This window comes from Gallus gallus, chromosome 3 (assembly GCF_016699485.2).
Source record: "Gallus gallus isolate bGalGal1 chromosome 3, bGalGal1.mat.broiler.GRCg7b, whole genome shotgun sequence".
In the NCBI taxonomy this organism is placed as follows: Eukaryota; Metazoa; Chordata; class Aves; order Galliformes; family Phasianidae; genus Gallus; species Gallus gallus.
This window is the reverse complement of record NC_052534.1, coordinates 17635420-17649841: the sequence shown is the minus strand read 5'-3', so window position 1 is coordinate 17649841 and position 14422 is coordinate 17635420. Positions and strand designations below refer to the sequence as shown.

General features: G+C 41.1%; 1 protein-coding gene across 2 annotated transcripts in view; it reads left to right on the top strand.

Moving 5' to 3' along the window:
- The window catches only part of DISP1 (dispatched RND transporter family member 1), an 85675-nt gene that overhangs the window by 12875 nt on the left and 58378 nt on the right, over positions 1–14422 (top strand). The gene's annotated exons all lie outside the window — the stretch shown is intronic.

Genomic DNA, 14422 nt, shown 5'->3' with positions numbered 1-14422 from the left:
TACTGCCATTAATATCTCCCATTTCCATTCAGAATCTGCAGCATGTATTCTGCACTTCCTATACATGATTGGAGATGCCATTAACAGAGCCCTTCCTCTGAGCCAAGCACCCTATCACTGTGAAAGGGAAAGCTTTATCCTGCAGTACAGCGAGGCAAGCTGTAGTTTTCTTGGACAACATTCAAAGTCTTTGGGAAGAAGGTGGATATGAATTGGAGCTTTGAGTAATCTGCTTCTTTGGCGGTTCAATTTCAGGCCGCCTCTCTAAGCAGATTTCTAGAAAAAGCCTTTTTGTGTGGTTTTTTTTTTTCCTAATTGTCCTGTTTGTCTATTTTCCCATATTTGGAAATGGTGCTATAGTGAGAATGGCCACTTGGGCTAGTGACAGGGGAAGAAAACCCAAAGAACAGCATACCTCTGCTGGATTACCTCCTTTTCCATCAGTCCCCTTGGCCAGCTCCAGCAGTTAGCTGGCTTCCAAAGCTAATTCCACTAGCCCTCAAGATCAGGCGTATTCATAGAGCAATGTCCCTTAACTGTTCTCATATTTCCCTTAACGTACAGTGAGAAACCTCAGATACAAAGAATCATGGGAAGAAGAAAATCCTAAATGCTAACTGCATTCCCTGTTCTTATTCCAGAGGAGTGATGGCTTCTGTGAGCATGTTTATAGGAAGGAAGCTGAGAACGATGTTCTTGAGCTGTGCTTGTCTCCGTGTTAGTGTTGCAAAACAATCTGTGTGATATAACGTGGCTCTTGAACCAACTACAGAATTGAATAAAACTGTAAAGTGAGACTGCTAGATCTATTCAAAGAATCACATTCTCCTCCACTGAGGAAGGATTAATAACTATTCATGTTTTTCCTCAGTACGTTCACAGATGGTTTCCTATGTGAGAAACAAGCTTCTTCTATGGGCTGTAAAAATCACTATTCTGAATTTGAATTCTTCAGTATTGTTGGTTCTCTGTAATCTGCTTTTGATGTGATTCTTCCCCTACGGGAGGGGGGTGACCATGGAATGCTGGTTGATGTATTTGCTTTTGAGAAGTTGGTCCCGAACAATAGGCTAGGTTTCAAACTGCCTAAAGTTCCCTGTCTTGCAGACAGGATGTGGCAGCCCTCTGAAAGCTCGTGATTTGGACTTGTAGGGGGAACTTCTCTCTGGCTGTGTTGAGGAGATCCGTTATTCTTGATCTCTGTGGGTATTGCTTGTTTAATACAGCTGCTTTTTATTAATCTTATGTGCTGAGTGCCTGAAATAAATTAAGATCTGTAGGTATGCTCGGTTTAATAAATGAAGGCATCTTTGCATCTATCTGAGATTTCAAAAGGGGACATCTTTGCTGGATAGCGCGTGACAGCTCTGTAAGGCTGCCAGGCTTTGAGAAAATATGTACTGAGAAATGATATTGTTTATAGATAGTTTCTTAAAGGGTGTATTTGAATTCATACTGCTCAGTCTTCTCTTACGATACTTCTTTCTTGTACGTGGAATAAACGTTGCCTTAATGCTCTTTTCTTAAAATGGTGAAGAATAAGTGCATAGACTTAATGGGAAGAATAATTTCTTAATTCTCATAATTTTTCATTCACCTTTAAATAGCTGTGCTACTTAATCATGTTGGCAGTTGCTTTCTGAGACGATTTAGCTGAAATTTTGAGAAAATTCTTTGCTTCTGATGTGATAACTGTTGTCAGTAATCCTCAACGTCATGATGAAAGCACTGTGTCCTAAGGCCTCAGGTAGCTTTGTATGCTTCTGTGAAACGTAACTGTAGTAGTCCAAAGTCTCCATTTTGCTCCTTTCTCCTCATTTTGAGATTACCACGAAACTGTTCCACATGTTTAGTACTACAATTTCTTCTTGAAATGTCTGGGGGAGAGGAGAAGGACAAAAACACACAGACCTCTAAAAGAGACAATTTAGTTTCTGTAAATAGGTGATGAACTGTTAGCTTCTGGATTGTAGTAGTCCTGAAGAGAACACTGAGATGTGAATATACCCAAGTACTGTACGCATTCTGATGTCTCTTATTTAGTAAGGGACTCGGGCTTAGCTGTGAAGCTTTTGTTCCTTTTCCATGATATTTTGGGCTCTTTAGCAGTTGTCATTAATTGTGAGGTTGAGCAGTTTGAATGCTAGCTGGAAACACGCGGTGCACGTTGTCAGTGCCTTGAGGTACAGAAGATGGTAAGTAGTGCTGTCATTGGAAGTTTTTGTTGGCATTTTCAACCATTCTGAGCGAGATTTGTCAGCACGTTTTTGTTTTATCATTTTTGTTTTATCAATGATGTTTATGATTTTTGTTTTATCAGAACTTTGGTATTGTTTGCTGTGGAGAGAATTAGGTACAAAGTATTCTAAAATGAATTTTAGGGATAAATGAAGCCGAAGCATCAGTTCACTATAGGCTGCTGAGCATCAGTATGAAAATCTAACTTGCTGACCTAACAGTAGAGAGTGAAGATTAAATCAGCAGCAGAATGCCATGACTTCTGGGTGAAAGGCAGATTTCTACAAAGCATTTTGTTTTGTAGCCTCCATTTCCCACTTAGAATACTCCTGTTTGTTGACTGTGTCTTGTATACATATGTAGAGATACACCTGAATAATGCAGTGAAATCTTCCTGTGGTTTTACAGAGAAATGCTTTGGGGAAAGTTAAATTTCAGGCAAGATCTGTTACTGTGTGCCTTATTTGGAGAGATAAAGCATCCAGTTTGCAAGAGCTTATCTTGTAGCATTAGCTTTGAGTCTTCAATCTGTTTGCAAAAGGAGCCTTGTAAACTTGCAGCTGAAAGTGCTCTGTAATTGAAGACTTCAGAGGCAATTAATTGAGCCGCCTTAATTAAATCTGTGGCTGAAACACTCTTATAATTAAATCTTTTAAAAGTATTCTCCATATCTCTGTACAATGTTGTGACTAATCTATTCAGCTGGGTAAATGAGGATTGATACAGGCCTCTCTCTCGAGCAAAGTCCCTAGGCCGTAAAGCCGGCTAAAATAAATGTAGACATTTGGTTTTCATTAGTGTTGTAACTGAAACAAAAACAGTTTAATGACTGATCCCAGAGTATTTTGAAGTTTGTGCAACTTTGCTGGGAAGGTATTTAAACCGTGGTATCAGTTGCAAGTTGGCCATGTGCCAGTTTTTCCAAGTTGTTTCAGAGGGTGAGGTTGAGTTTGCATAGTGTTAGGGACAGGAGAGCTTGGGGAGAGGAGAAGTAGCTGCAGGAAAACTGGCGCTGGGGAAATAAATGAAGCTATCTGCTAAAAGGAGACAGTGGCAACATTCATGCTGTGGCACAGGTTGCTGCTTTGTTAAAGAGCTCTCTCAGTTCTCTGAAAATAATCTACAATTTTAAGCTTCAATACTTTTAATTAAAAAAAAAAAAGGAAAAGCCAAAACCTAACCAAGGAGTTTGGGTTTTGTTGTTTTTTTTTTTTTGTATGGGTTTTTCTTATTTTAAACTGGACATACAAGATGAAATCCTGCTTTCAAGGGAAAGTACTTAGATTGCTTACAAAAATTCTCCAAAATACTTTTCAGAGTATTATTTGTGTTTGTCTTGCGAGAGAATGGTAATCAAATCTGATTTCAAAATTAGCATGCAGGCTTAGTCTTTAATAAACTAAAATAAATGATGGCTTTACGTTCATGGGAGAAGCTGGAGGTCGTTTAAAGTGTCCTAAGGTGAGGACTGCTTGTTCTGTGTCATGCTGCGGGTGTTGTGTTGGGAACTGCTCTTCACCCACAGTGTTTCAGGAGTCAGACGGATGTCCATAGACTGCTTCACCAGGTTGGAAGTAATCCCTGTGTTTGGCACAGGATGCTGTTGGTGGTGCCTACCAAAATGAAGTTGCGTTTTGGTGCCTGTGGGGTTTTTCTTGCATGTTACTTAGGGTTAAGTGGCAATTAGGATAAGACAAGTTTACTTCATGTAGACTGTTAGAAATTGATCACTAGAGCAAACTAGCATTTCTTCTGGCAGCAACAATAAAAAACAAAACCCAAAAAGCTAATATTTGACCTTTTTAATACTAATCTTTAAACAAACAAACAAAAAAAATCAACTTAAACTAGAGATAGCTTGCCTGAGTTGGAGACTTTTGGTAGTACTGGTTCCATGTTGTTCAACATATGGGAAGAATTTGAATCCCAGAGGATTGAGTAGCTCTTTGTAGCTCTGTATAAGGAAGAACTCAATTTTCTGACCATGAAATGCTAGAAACTTCCATATAATATGGTGCTTTGAAATTTCTTCAGCCAGATTCTGGTTTTTATGGCTTTCTCCGTTCTAACAGTCATTAGAGGATTTTAAAAATATATCATTTTTAGTAGATTAAGTTTAGAACTTTATTTCTTGAGAATACTCAGTCAATATTTATTACTGTTTTGGGAGCACCATAATCTTGGTAGTAAAAGTAAATATTAACACGGTGCTGATGTTAGCATGAAAAGAAACATCAAATCTACCATAGGGTATGAAAAAGTTTATTAATAATGGGAGAGATGTCTGTTATTCCTTTACTATACCAATTTATTCAGTTCTTTCTTTTAATTCTCTGGTAGTTTGAGTGGAGTTGGCAGAGTAAGTAGGGTAAAAGAAGGTCCTGATTTTAATAAGGTCTGTTGAAATGCCAGGTGTGTATAGAAGGAACAAAAGAGCAAGCATAAAGGAACAGAATAAACAGGAAGAGTACTTAGTTGAAAAGCTGAAGAAGAAGCAAGCTGAAGAACAACAGAGAAAGTATATAGATGTCTGAAGAGAAGTTGTGAGAGAATTTAAGTTAGTGGATAGCAGTGAATTGGCAGGAGCTGCTGACTGCCTTGAGGGCAGAGAGGTCTTGCAGAGAGATCTTGATAAATTACAGGGTTGGGCAATCACTAACTGCATGAAGTTTAACAACACTAGGTGTTGGATTCTGCAGCTGATATGGGGCAACTCTGGATATGTGGACAGACTAGGGGCAAGAGGCTGGAGAGCAGCTGTGTGGGAAAGGGCTGTGGGGCTTTTGGGTGGCAGTAAGTTGAACCTGAGCCAATAGCGTGCCCTGGCAGCCACAAGGGCCATCTGTACCCTGGGCTGCCCCAGGCCTGGCACTGCTGGTGGGTGAGGGGAGGGCTTGTTCTGCTCTGCTCTGTTCTGTGTGGCCCCGCCTCCTGCTCTGGCTGCAGGTCTGGGCGCCACAGCTTAAGGACATAATGCAATTAGAGTGTGCCCAAAGGAGGGCTACGAAGATGGGAAAGAGTCTGGAGGGCAAGATGCATGAGGAGTGGCTGGATTCCCTTGATCTCTTCAGCCTAGAGCAGAGGAGCTGAGGGGAGGCCTCATGGCAGCTTGAACTCCTCACAGGGAGCAGAGGAGTAGCTGGCCCAAGGGGATGGCATGCAGCTGTGTCGGGGGGGGGGGGGGAGTCAAGTGGGGGTTAAGGAAAGGTTCTGCCTCAGAGGGCACTGGGCACGGAACAGGTTGCCCAAGGAGGTTGTGGATACCCCATCCCTGGAGGCTTTCCAGGTCAGGCTGGATGTGGCTCTGGGCAGCCTGGTCTCGTGGTTGGCGACCCTGCACATAGCAGGGGGTTGAAACTCGATTGCTGTGGTCCTTTTCAACCCAGGCCATTCTATGATTCTATGAACAGGCTGCTGGAGTTCAAGGGGTGTTTGGATAATACTCTCAGACACTGGATTTGAATTTTGGGTGGTCTTGTGTGAAGCTAGGAGTTGGACTCGATGATCCTTTTGGGTCCCTTCCAACTCAGGATATTCTATGAAAATAAGATGTGCCCTCAATAGAAAAGGCATTTAAAAAATATTGAAATGGGTGAGTTGAATCGGTCTCATTCCACCTGGCTGCTCCCTAGCTAGGGTCTGATATCAGCGGCCGCCAGAAACTCTGGCAGGGACTGTGCTGGAGAGAATCTGTTGAGGCTTTTTTTGCCTTAACAGCTTAGAAGAGAGCTCCTCTTGGATAAGTTTGGCTACTGGAAAGATTAAGTGCCTAGTGAGTGCTAGTCATCCAGGCTCCCTTTATAATCAACGAAGAAAGGCCTGCACCTTTAAAATGTCCTGTACAAAGACAATGGCAAGACAAATGTTTCAGCAAGCAGTTAAACTCTACCTTTTCTGGGGTGAAGTAGCGCATTGCAGCAATGTTCATGAGTGTGCACACCAGCTCTGGCATGTGTCAGATCCACCTTTGAAGCAGTCAAAGCATGCCAAACAGGGAAAAATGCAACCTAGGGTGTTTGTTTGAGGTGAACGGAATGGTCTTCACTGGTCTTTGCTGATATTTCCCAGTCTTTGCCAACAGAAGCATCTCAATTCAGGGGCAGATGGGCACCAGGGCTGGCGCGGGTAGGTATGGGATTGGAATCTTTTCGTTATGAATCTTATCACCTTAGAGAGAGTGAAGTTATTTGTTACGGGTTTAGCCTTACAAAGCTCAACATCTTAAACATCAGACTTATCTCTCTCTTCCAAGTCACTGTCAGCATTTACACTATGAACAGCTAAAATGTTCTTGTCAACTATAAAAATGTGCAGTGCGCTGAATCTGTCTGTATTCCATGGTTAGCATTGCATGGCAGCACCTTTTAAAGGCTGATTGATTTAAAAGATATCGAAGTGCCAAATTGAGGTTTGATTGAATGTTCCCTCGTTATGAGCAGACAACTTGCATCTCTCTCCACTGCTACGCTGTGACTGGGAGCGATATTCTTTCTAATGACTGTTGAGCATGGAACTCCAGTAAGAGAAACAACATCTGGCTGTAATAAGATGTTGAGTTTTGTCCTGTTTTGTGATGTCCTTGTGCCAAGTGCAGCTGTGGTGGCTTCATCCAGCTGCACCCTGCTTCTAAGATGTGGGAAGAAAATGATGGCCTTGTATGCAAATACACGGGATGAGACAACTGATAGGGAGAACGGATATAAGGTGAGACTATAAAATGCAAATCCCATGAATGTGTGAGCTTTAACTCTGAGACAATTGGGACTGAAATTCCCCATTTTTGAATAACTACTTTGTGCACTTATCTCGTTTTTGTCATGTCATATTCCATTTCTTTTTACAATTTCTATAGCTTTAGCATCTTATGATAAACGTATTTTTTTTCCTCATGCCTTCTGGAGAGATATAATCAGAATGGCAAAAGCACTGCTCTGTTAAGGAAAGGTGGGATCGAGGTTAGATGGAAATTCTGTGATTCGGAAAAAGTCAGCTTAGTGATTCTGGTAGAGCTGAGCAAAAGTAGAGGCTTGGAGAATGAAGCAACAATGCTGAAGGACCTGAGGAATCAAATGAGAGCAAAGATGAAGAGATTTTAGGTGGCAGCTGTTTTTTGCCAGTACAAAAATTGCATTTAAGAGCTGTTCAAATGAGACGTTTGTGTATCTGAAGAACCGGAAGGGGAGAAGTTGAATTACGTAGTTTTAAAAGGCAGTTAAGTAATGAGAGTTACTTTCACAATTAAAGTAACACAGACATAATCATGTCCTATTGTAGAGGTGAGAACGTGGTGAGTGTCCATGTCTGGTGGGGGTGGGATGGAGGTTCAGTGGAAGCTGTGGCAGGTGAGGTTCTGTAGGAGAGGGGGTATGCCTAAGGTTGTACCAGTGCCTAACTTAACCACTGAACATGTCCTTGGAAGCAATCTAGTTTGTGTGATGTGTTTTTCTTCCCCTTCTCTTTCTGTTTGCCTCATTGCTTGGGTAAGTAATAGGGGAAAGACTGGTGTTGACTATAGGAGTATTTACTTGAAATTTAGAATTAAACCGTTCTGCATTTGGCAAAAGGAAAAATACAGCTGTGTGGGTGAAGATGCTGGCACAGTTTGTCTGCAGAAATGGAAAACATAAGTTTACTTTTCTTAGGTGACAGAGCATGGAGTAGTGCTAGCATATGTAACTTGCCTGTGTGTGCTTCTGTGCTTCCATGTTCATAGAACCCAGTGAGATGAAAATAAAATGTATTTAAACAGGCAGTGCCTGAACAGCAGGCTAGAAATATTTCCCTTTTACATCTGTGAGCAAAACAATGTACTTGTACCTTGAGACGAGAAAAGTCTTTTCTCTCACTGACCTGGCAACTTTCTGTGCTTGGCAGCACTTTCTGTTTGCAGTTTTCATTTGTGGCACTCGTGCTGTTTTCATCCCAGTCCAGGGAAAGGACAAGAGGCAACAGGCACAAGTTGAAATAGAGGAAATTCCATTTCAAGGAAAGAAAAAACTTTGATTGTGTGTGTGTGATTGAGCAGTAGAACAGGTTGCTCAGAGAGGTCGTGAAATCTTCACTCTAGGAAATAGTGAAAACTTGACCAAGCAACAGCCTACATTTGTTCATTGTTCCCCCAACCACTCCATAGTTCTGCAGTTCTGTGAAGTGAGTTCTGATACAAGGGCAGGGGGTGCACAGTCATGGGGAGTTCTAAGATGATATGTTTTACTTGGAAATACAGGAGGTAAGAATCAGGGTGTTATTGAAGTGTTGTCCCTTTAATAATGTATTTTTTTTTTCACTTCGCTGTTTATTTCCTTATAAAAATGAGCGTCCTTGCAGATTTTCCTTACTGCAGAAATGCCAAGGGCTTGTGCTTCTTACAGAGGGCTTTGGAAGCACAAAGTGTGACTGTCTGCATCCACCTGTGTTAGTACAACTTCATGCACGGCATAAGTCTTAATTGTTTAATGGCAAAGTACTACTACTGTGGGAGAAATGGCCTCTAACACAAACTACTACTACAGATCTACTTGCTTTGTAACCCAGAAATTGCAGTTCTTGGTGGAAACTTATAGCTGAAGTAATTTGAGAGGAGAAGGGGAAAACATTCCTTACAGGGAAACTACCCATGCTGTGACAGCCATATGCTTTTCTCTAATGAGTCTGATTTTGTCATCACTGAAGATTTTGAGAAATCCATTGTCTTGTGAGTTGATTCAGCACAACTCTTCCTGCATTTCAGTCATAAAATCAGAAGCACATATGGTTGCATATACAATTGGATATGATATTGGAGTTAATTCCTACAAAAGAAGGTATTTTATGAGCTGCAGAGAAGAGCAACACTTTCTCAAATCCACCAACAAGTATGCATCAGCACCATTGCTAATTGCTTCTCATCGTATGATAAATGTTGGAAACAAGTATGCAAAATGATTTATTTTTAATTACTCTGAGTATGCATACACAGGTTAATTTTGCACATTTTACACGCCATTGCAATCTTCAAGAAAGATCATCTTCTGAAGCAAGGAAATTGTTAGTTTCTGTTATTGAACTTTAAAAGGTCTGCTAGTGCCACTGATGACGTTGGATTCCAGAAACAGAATTTTAACGTGATTAATCTGAGACATTAAACAGAGATTAGGCTTAAAACTTCTTAAGCATTCTTGGTTTGTGAAAGTAGAGCAAATCAGCAGACTGTGAAATAGTAGTAGGACTGCCTCCCAGTTTTAAGCTGGGAATGAGGCTGTTGGAATGCCAGATTTCTTCATATCATCCCCAGCTCTTCTCTAACTTCTTGACACTTTGTGCTGTACTTTTTCAAAGAAGGGTCACGAGTAGGAACATAGTCCTCTGCTGTTCCTGTGTGCTCAGATGAAAGCCCCTCTGCATGGGGAGCCGGGGAGAGAGGAGTGATAAACTGCTTTCCCTGTTTCCATTACCTCATCCCTCCACCTCCTTGTTCTCTCGGTATTAGCCAGTGTTGCAGACAGGACTTTTTTCAGCCACTCTTCTAGTGATCTGACTGTCAGATTGCATTGTCCATTGGTTCAGTGCAAGAAGCCAAGCTTTTGTTAGTGCTGTGCTGCAAAACCAAGTGTATACTTAGAATATTGTTGTGTTGCTTAACAGTTAAGGGAGAAAATGATATTTTTGTAAGGCTTAAGGCCTTGTGGGTATCATTCATAGCTCCATTAAGGGAAGAGATGAGTAGGACAACAAAACACTGCTCTTGCATTTACTTTCTGCTCTGCCTAGCACTGCTCAAGTCTATGAGAGAATATCCTGCCTGGAGAAGGGAAGAGTTGATTGAATAAATTTCAGCTCTGCGACGTTTAGTGGCAGCAGCTACTTCTGTCTGTATGCATATGCAGGGAGAGAGATGCTGTTGAACAGGTGGCATTCATTTTTTTTTTAGTGTGGTATGTGTAACGCTAGCATATGTTGTGAGTTTGGAAGTCTGGGGAGTATGGCATACTTCATCTGAAGCTCATTGAACAAAATATGACTGAAAAAGAGCATATTAAAAACAAACAAAAAGGCCAAATGAACACCACCCTGTATCTTGTTGATGTAACTTGGATACTTGACCTATTTGGTCATTCATCTATTGCGGAAGACAGGTACATTATTTTCTTTTCTGTGTATTCCATCCTACAAATGAAATATTGCCTTGTGTTGAGATCTCTAGAGACAGAGCCAGAGCTGTTGGCTTGTACTTCCAGTTCTAACGCTGTACCCAGAATCATTTTTTTGCAACTGACTGACGTCATCCATGGCACAGGTTCAACTCACTGAGCCTCCACACCTTAGTCCACAAAATATACATCAACACCCACACTTGCATGAAAATACATAGTTGCTATAAATCCAGAATTGCAGATTTGTGTGGTTGTTTTTTTTTTTTTTTAATACTCTGAAAAATGAGAATTCTATTTTAGGATAAAGGCAAGTGGGTTTCTGCTTTTTCTTCTGAAAATCCAGATCCTATATAACAGCTGGAACTTTTGTTAGCCAAGATAGTGACGTCAGTTGCCCTACAACTTTAGCTTAGCTGATGCTGCAAAGGAGTAACTAACTTCAAGTCTGGCAGCTGATTTTGTTCTCTGATTCTGTGGTTTAAATGCTTATTTCAGTTGTGCTTGCAGATTGAGGGCAAGCGATGGTGCAAGTCTTACTTCTGCTCCAGACAAACTGGATGAAGAGAATCCTCTGTCAACTTGGCTTTTGAGGAGAGGAGCTGTGTCTTGCAGATCTATTGAGGGAGGCAGTGAGTATGAAGGAGGAATAACTGACATTTAGGGTAATGTGTACACTACCCAGAAAAGCATTTTCTCCTTGTTGTCTGTGAAAGCTTCAAGTTTGAGAGTAGAAAACTAGCAAGCAGAAGAAAGAAGCCAAGAAATTGGTGTGTGTGATATATCAGTAAATGCAGCATGTGTGATATGAGCTGGAGACGTTAGACACGTGGATTTGACTGGGACTTGTTCAGGTGTGATACTACCTGAGGTCAGCTAGAGAAAAGATGGACTGGATTTACTGTACCCTGCAGTCTGCACAGATGGATTATGAGCCGTGGCATAATTGATGATTAAAACCATTCTAATTACATTAAGGTATTTGGAGCTAACAGCTAAGTTCTGTTGTCTGTAAAGAAATACTTGTGGATAGGCATAAATAAGGTTAATTGAAAGAATGAAAAGCAGGCCTGCTCAAATAGTCTGTCAGTGTTGTGTTTCTTATGCAGCTTTTTTTTTTTTTTAAATCCATATTTTATTCAAATGTTGTTTGAAGTGCTGGCTTTTCCCTTCTGCAGCAATGCACGTTGTAGTGATCAGTGTAGACACGTCCCTCTTTGAAGTGGTCTATGCTTAATTACCTTGCTGAAATTCCAAGCAGAGTTCCACTGAGAAATTTACTTGAGATTCCTTCCTGCCCTCGTGAGCCTAATAGGTTCAAGCTCTGTTTATTGTCAGGCCAGGTACAGCTACTTCTTTTAACTCAATTCCAAAGTTTTAAGAAAAATTGGATTTTATAGAAAAGAAATGTTAAGTGGCATGAAACTCGGATACTGATGATGAGAGGCTTTGTTCTGAGCCTGTCTCTCTTGTTGCCCTAAGTATCATTTGTGGAGATGTGGTCTTGGCAAATGCTCACAAACAGCTCATACGAAGTTTTCCACCTCAAGTAAAGAACGTATAAACATGAGATCATATTCCTGACATAAATCAGTTTTAAGAGGATTAGAAATTTGCCATCAGCTCACAGAGAAATATTTACCTTTTGATTATTTAAATTATAGTTTTGATTACATTTTGGGTACAGAGCAAGTATTCATGTTGTCGGTGAGGGCAGTGTGATGCAGGTTTCTCAGGCTACTAATTCACGTAGCACCTTCTGCACCTTGTGCCAAATGCAGCTGGTGGCCTTGGCTGGAATATGCCTGAGGGTCTTCTGATGGAGGGATTACCTTCGGGATGTGCTGAAGTAACTTCAGGCTGTCTTGAGAACACTTCTATTCTCTTCCCAGGATCTTGAGATTTCTCCTGAGTGAAAGCTGTCTACTGCGGAGATTTCTAATAAAAAAAGAGCTTGATGGTTAAGTGCAGTGGAAGCAGCTTCCTGTGTACCTGGAAGTTCTTGACCCTTTGAGACAGTCAGCTCTGAAATTAAGCTGCCCATTCCGTTTGCACGAACAGTGACAAAGTTGTCTGATATTTTTTCTAATGTATGCTGCCTGAAGCTGACTATCAGCTATGTATGGTAGAGATCTTCATTTCTCTCTCCTAATCTCTATGTGATACAGTTATTTGCTGAACCATTCAGCATCCAGTATATTTTAGTATCTTGTAAACTCTCAATGCTTGTTTTCAGGTTAGAAACTCGTTAAAAATTCTTCTTATTTCTAATAGTATTTAAATAACTGCCTGTTGACCACTGTTGTGTTTTGTCTGTTTTGTCTAAACTTAATACAGAGAGTAAATGCAGTCTCATTTTAAGGACCTAAAGTTGTTGAGCTAGTAGTAGTTGAACTCCCTGGATAACAGCAGGGTGAAGTTACTTGTAGCCCTATGGTTGGCTCAAAAATAGCAAAAAGAATATAGGATTTTTCTGTTGAGACTCTGTGGGTGTGACTGGTTCATTGAGGTGTATAAAGAGTGACTGCAGCTCTAAACTCCTCCTTTCAGAGAACATGTCTGCTGTTTTTCGGTGCCCAGGTAGTCAATGCTAACAATTCAAGCGTACAAAGTCTCTGAGAAAGCTAGTAGTTTTCTCCAGAAGCTACCAGCCATAAGGCTTTCAGGAAATTAAAACATCATTTCTTACCTTCTGTTTGTCCCAGTAGCTCCAGGACAGATGCCTGGTTTTCATAGTCTGAGAACTTACCTATTGGCCAGGGCTGGCAGATAAGGGAACTGTTGTGTCATGTCCAAGCAATGGAAATTATCCTTGAATCTTACTGCTTCAGACAACTCTTCTCCTAGGCAAGTGAATATCTTTCACATTCTATGCAATGTTTAACCAGCTACTTGTCTGCTTCATCCCTGCAGGTGTAGGTCTCTCTACCCAATGTATGTGTGTCCCATTTCTTAAAGGATCCAGCCAACGTTTTGCTCCAAATCATAAGGCTATATCCAGATGCGAGTGTCTGTAGTGAACAAATACAAGTTGTAGAATGTACCTTGGGCCAGCTGGAGGTGGTGATGTTCTGCAAGCAGGCGAACGTCCTGCTGGCAGCACATTAGATGGCAAGCTCATTTCATAGGGTAAGAGGGCCAAAAGCTGCTCTTCGGGGTGGGCTTGGAGAGATGGGCCTATTCCAAGTCAGAAAGAGCTGCTCTTCCAGCTGAGTGATCTAAGTACAGGGAGAATAATAGATATTCTTTGTTCTTACATTCCTGTAGATGAAATGTGGAGGTGACTCCTGGTCTGATTTACTGAAAGTATATGCAGCCATGTTTATCTGTTGTTTTGAGGATTAAGTGAAAGCTTTATTCCTCCTTCCTTATCCACCCCAAAATACAATGGATTATATGTATATGTACACAAAGGGAAAGGGAGGGAGAATCTGCCGACAAAGGAATTTCTTAACTCCATCTTAAGCTTTTCCTGTGCAAAAAGCACAATCAGTCAAGACTAGGCAAAAGTTCATGCTAACACAAACAAGATGCTGAACTTGGATGCAGAATGTTGCATACGACAGCAGTCTTTTCAACACATGCAGGCAAACAGTGAATCAGCAGTGCCTAGATAACAAATGACAGCAATATCTTGGGACTCTAAAACTGCATGTCATGCAGTAGGATTTATGACTTAGGATGTCTCTGTGCTTTAAGGCTAGTTCCAGGATGCAAAAAAAAACAACCAACACCCTACCCCAAACCAAAACCAGAAAAGCAGTCCCTCTCCTTCAGGTTTGCACTGTTGCAAAGGTGAATGCTTGCCACGTAAACCCTCCTTGGAACAGCAGAATTCCATGAATGGGAGATTGAGGCAGTCCATGTTCAGAGAGCTTCTTGTTTCACGTGCTAAATGTGTGTGTATTTGCCTGCATCCCTGTGCTACCTCTGTCTCTTGATGTGCTGGCTTTGTTCCGTTTAGAACTTACTTTAAGTAAAACAGCTGTAGCTGGTAGAAAAGCTTTTTTCTGCTTGCTCCATTTTGTATTGGTTGGGTTGCAGGAAGGAAGGAA